The sequence below is a fragment of the Saccostrea cucullata genome, unplaced genomic scaffold (genome assembly GCF_032062105.1).
Source record: "Saccostrea cucullata isolate Sc308-1 unplaced genomic scaffold, CSIRO_AGI_Scuc_v1 ctg2979, whole genome shotgun sequence".
Taxonomy (NCBI): Eukaryota; Metazoa; Mollusca; class Bivalvia; order Ostreida; family Ostreidae; genus Saccostrea; species Saccostrea cuccullata.
Window position 1 is genome coordinate 12,296 of NW_026931030.1, and position 5,648 is coordinate 17,943.

Consider the following 5,648-nt stretch of genomic DNA (forward strand, 5'->3'; position numbering starts at 1 on the left):
GCTGGCGTCTTACCTTAATCAGGCGACAGCAAGCAACAACAAACAAGGTAAATGGTAACAGTAAAGGGGGTGAGTCCAGGTAACATCAATGGTAAACAAACAGGTATCAATAAGGTATCAGGTAAGGTATAGTGTTCTCACTTCGGAATCAGGACCAGGACTGGAGCTTCAGTATTGGTAATACGGGGTATCACGTGACATACCCTGTATATGGATAGACCAGGGTCAGAGGTCATAACATTAGGGAGAATGTAAACATAGCAATTTCACTACATTCCCCCCCGTTTTATTTAACAGGTTTCCATTATAAATACAGATACATAAAATATGTTAAATATACCATTAACATATTTGTAGATAAGAACAATAAATACAATATTCTGCAGTAATTTGATCGGAAAACAATCCAGACCTATAATTCTGCAGAAAATAACATAACATATGACATTCCACATGAACTTAGTCGGAAGATAATCCAGACCTGTAATTCTGCAGGAATAGTCCTTTATATATAAATATATATCATCTAACACTTATAGAGACGACGGCTATTCTTAACAGTCTCCTTCAATAGGTACTGCACGTTAACTTGTAGTTTTGATGCAACTTCGGCGGCAACGTCTCCAATGAACGCGGGGGTGTTTACAGTTCCTCCTCCTGGTTTCATGTATGGGGAATCTGTTTCCACAAGCAAGCGGCTCATTGGGACGGACTGCAAACCGGAACTTGATTAGCACTAAAGTTCGTCACAGCACCTGTGAATCCGAAATAGACGTTAGAATAGTTATCCATCCATTCCTTGACTAATTCAGGGTCACCAGTAAAACAGTGAAGATGTATAGATTGGTCTGGATCACACGATTTCCTTAGTAGTTGGATGCAGCGTGCGTGTACATCCATCCCAATCCTGTCTGCAGCTGTTCCACGCAAGTGAAGGACAAGGACTTTATCCTTACGGGTCAACTTGAGCACTTGGCGGAAAACTTCATCTTGATGTCTCCACAGCTTCACAGGGACAGTTCTGTCAAGTCCGATCTCACCTAATGCCACCACATATGGATTGTCCAACAATTTCTTCATATGGAGGAATCTATCTGACGTCAACTAATCAACATGCTTGGGATGAACTCCAAGAGCTATTCTCCAAGGACCACGCATATCTGCAAGCTTGGGGTGTGTTGATGGTTCACTATAAACAGCTACTCCTCCTAAGAGTGTTACATCAAGGTTAGGACGACGATCGCTGGAATAAGAGTAAGATAGTAAGTCCTCCACAGATTTCCCTGAAGAAACTTTCCATATGCGGGAACAAGTCCGGTCTAGATGAAAATGACTGTCAAAGGCTTCATATGTGGAAGATGACTCTGGACTACAAATCTCATGGACAATACAAGGGTCACTCTGAGATACTGGTTCTCTGGGAAGGTCCACATCAGATCCATAACTGACGTCTATACATGTAAGCTCATCTTCCGTTGACGAGTCAACAACCGGCACTTGAGTCTCCTCGGTATCTGGAGTACTAGTAATGTCCCCTGTAACACGTCCAAGTGTACGAAATTCTTCGCGCTGCATGGGCTGCAAAGGTGACAAAAGTACTACCAGACACCTCCAGTGAAAAAGGGCTGCTGGTGAGTTAAGTGGTGATAATGTAAACCCTTCATATGGCTCCAACCATCCTTGATATCTACACAATCTCTGCATATAGATGACCGTGTCGGGATGAAGAGTAGTACCCCGGGTAAGAGCTCCTGAGCGGTTCACATAATCCATAGCAGACAGTAAATCAGCATCATGTCCTAGGACGCTTCGTACCAAAGATTCCAATGCCAAGTACTGCAGCTGGGCCAAAGAGGACTGATCCAAGGAACGCAGTGGTCTTGTGTCGCTGAAAATCTTAGGAAGGTGACTACGTTGGACATGACGCTTGATCTTCCTATCCCTATGTCCACAATCTGGAAATGGGCATTTCTGTAGGTTGTCATTTTGTAAAGCTACCGTCACACGAAGATTATGGTCAAATCTCGGTCGTTTGGCAGACTCTTCTGTTTCCTGGACTCTGCGTGCAGATCTTCCAGATACTCTAACAGGAATAGTCTTTGGACGTTGAGAATACTTGACGACTGACTCATGACGATCATGATCCGCCGTGTCATGTGATACGGATTATTCCGCCTCTTCATGCACTTCGGAGCACTCCTGATCCGCCGTGTCACGTGCTACGGATAATTCCGCCGCTTCATGCACTTCGGAATCGTTCTCTACACACTCCTCCTCCATCACCAAAGGCTTCTCCATGGTCGAAGACTCATTGACAGCTGCTTCTTCAACAAAAATGGAACTCGTAAGTTTACTTACCTGGTTATTGGTCATTTGAAAAATTATTTTGTTAAAACAGATTCTGATTGTACACATAAGTACTCTGAAGTTGACATCAAGAAGATGCTTGAGTTTCTGATTGACAATATCTATGTGGTTTTTGGAGACCAGGTATTCCAACAATCTATTGGAATTCCCATGGGTACAAATTGCGCTCCGTTATTAGCAGACTTATTTTTATATTCATATGAAGCAGAATTTATGCAAAATCTTTTGCGTGAAAAGAAAAAAACACTTGCTGTGGCCTTCAACTCGACATTTAGATATATCGACGACGTATTGTCAATTAATAATGATAATTTCCATTCCTACGTCGACACGATATATCCTGGTGAGCTTGAGATAAAAGATACCACAGAGTCCAACAGATCTGCTTCATACTTGGATATTTTACTTGAAAAAGACACAAATGGTAATCTAACAACCAAGTTATATGATAAACGTGATGACTTTAACTTTTCTATCGTCAACTTCCCTTACTTATGCAGCAATATACCTTCATCACCTGCATACGGAGTATTTATATCTCAGTTGATTCGATACGCAAGAGCATGCTCTACGTATGAACAATTTCTTAAACGAGGTAAATTATTGACAAGCAAGTTGATGAAACAAGAATATCAACAGTCTCGTTTAAAGTCATCATTTCGTAAATTCTATGGTCGATACAATGACCTTGTCAGCAAATACAATTTATCATTGAATGAAATGCTGACTGACGTTTTTCATACCAATTGTTAGTCCATTATTTATACACTGAATTGACTACGGATTTTTTCCGTTATTTCCTGATTATGACAATGAGCACACGGCGGGTGTGACCGGTCAGCAGGGGATGCTCACTCCTCCATGGCACCTGATCCCACCTCTGATGTTTCGGAGGTCCGTGTTTGCTCTGCTCTTGTTTTGTATATTTGTTTAATGGACGTTGAGATTGAATACTGTTCGTTATTTCCATATCCTTACTCAGAAGATTCCATAGCATTCTCTCGCACAACTCCAAGATCCGGGTTGGACAGTAATCTTATGTCAACACACATGGACGAAGAGCTGGCTGATGAAACAGTTGCTGATGGAAGTCTCCTTTTCCTCAGTGGCTTGGATCTGCGAGATAGTGACGGAAGATTATCTTCAACCCACCTCTCTGAGCATAGGATGGTAACAGCTTCATGTCTTGTCGCCTCAATCCATCTATTATCTCCAATATCCCTGGCCAATCGGTACTGGTCGACAATTACGTCGCAAATGGTCTGGTGAGAAGTTCCATCACTCAACAGGGCTAGGTCGTAAATCAACTTCTTAGGATCTACAAGACTTCTGTTGGCGGTTTTCCTCCTCACAAAGTCGACGTAATGTTCTCCTCTGTTTTGACGAATGATCGACTTTTCCGATTTCCAGGATCTTTTGTTTGATGACATAATTTAAACAAATATGCTCAATAATATAAGTACAATAATATAAGGGGATATAACATACAAAAAGACAGACAGACAGGGTGATCCAGAAGGACTTTTATATATATAATATATTAAAGTGACATGACCCTGGTCTTAGAAGATGGTCCCCTTCTTCATCAACTGTAATAAAGTTAAATAACATAAGTATACTGTTCTATCAGCGTTGCAAATGCCAAGCATATAACATTATACTGATTTGATCAGAACCATATGTTATCTAATAAACATATATTCAATTAAACATTTATATTATTGACTCACTGGTTTGTTACTTAGTCACATTTCGGACAAAGGTAGTAAGCTAATTTATCTGCTGCTTCTTTTGTAAGGTTTACGCAAGAACCGTGGTACCACTCACGACACTCGTCACATTGAATCATAAATGAACCCGTATCAGGACCGCGGCAAATACAAAACTGATTTGTTTCAGCCCTAGTATTTGATGGTGTTTTATCTAGAATTTTACGGATCCAATCTGTGGTACTGTGAGAGGAACTACATCGTCGACATCATCTAGGAAGTCTCCCCATTTCTCATGGGCACGGCGACAGTAGAGACATCCACCGCAGGCCAAGTCTTCAATTTTGAAGTCCGACCTGTAAAAGGGACAAGCTACGTCTATAACTATCCTAGATAATGCGTCCGCATTGGTATGCTTTTTGCCTTCCCTGTGTTGAATAGTCATGTTGTATTGACTCAATTCTTCCATCCAACGAGCGAGCTGACCTTCTGGGTAGCGAAAGTTGAGTAACCACTGAAGGCTGCTGTGATCTGTACGTATGGTAAAGCATCTTCCCAGTAAGTAGTATCGAAAGTAGCGCGAAAAGACTATTACTGCAAAGAAGTTCCTTACGCGTCGTACAGTAGCGTCGTTGTTCAGATGACAGGGCTAAATTAGCATATGCGATAGCTCTCTCTTCACCATCTTGGATTAAAACTTATGGAGATCAATACACTAAAATCTGCACTACTTTATATCTACAAACTACGTTCTACACTATTTCCTGTACACTGTACGTATGGTAAAGCATCTTCCCAGTAAGTAGTATCGAAAGTAGCGCGAAAAGACTATTACTGCAAGAAGTTCCTTACGCGTCGTACAGTAGCGTCGTTGTTCAGATGACAGGGCTAAACTAGCATAGGCGATAGTTCTCTCTTCACCATCTTGGATTTGAGACAGCTCTGCTCCGATGGCATTCTCAGATGCATCTGTATCCAAGATGAAGTATCCATCCTTGGTCGGTAAAGTAAGAACAGGAGTACTTGTGAGAGCCAGTTTTACTTTTTCAAAAGCCGACTGTTGCTCATCACCCCAGTGAAACCTATTCTTACCTGTTACTGCATAAAGGGGAACAGTCATTTCAGCAAAATCCTTGATAAAATTCCGGTGGTAGTTGGCAAAACCGCAAAATCTCTCTACGTCTTTTGTACATGTAGGTACCGGCCATTTCTCAATGGTTTCGACGTAGCTAGATCCTATTCCCAGACCACTCTTGTTGACTGTACGGCCCAGGAACTCCACCTCTTTCTTGAATAGGACACATTTCTTAGGTTTAAGTCTTCCAAGAACTTCTAAGATGTTATTAAGATGTTCCTGGAAACTCTTACCCAAGACAAGAATGTCATCAAGGAATGCTAAAACGCTTTTCCAATGCAGTCCACGTAACACCAGATTCATCACTCTTGAGTAGGTACTTGGTGCATTACAAAGTCCGAACCCCATTCTGTTGCACTAGAAGGATCCATATTTGGTGATAAATGCTGTTTTCTCTTTGTCTGAATCCTTTACCTTCACCTGTAAATAAGCCCAAT

At 41.4% G+C, this 5,648-nt stretch overlaps 1 pseudogene; it reads right to left on the minus strand.

The window, feature by feature from the left end:
* Window positions 1-218: 218 nt before the first annotated feature.
* Window positions 219-1,739, minus strand: LOC134231100 (uncharacterized metal-dependent hydrolase HI_0454-like; annotated as a pseudogene).
* Window positions 1,740-5,648: the final 3,909 nt, after the last annotated feature.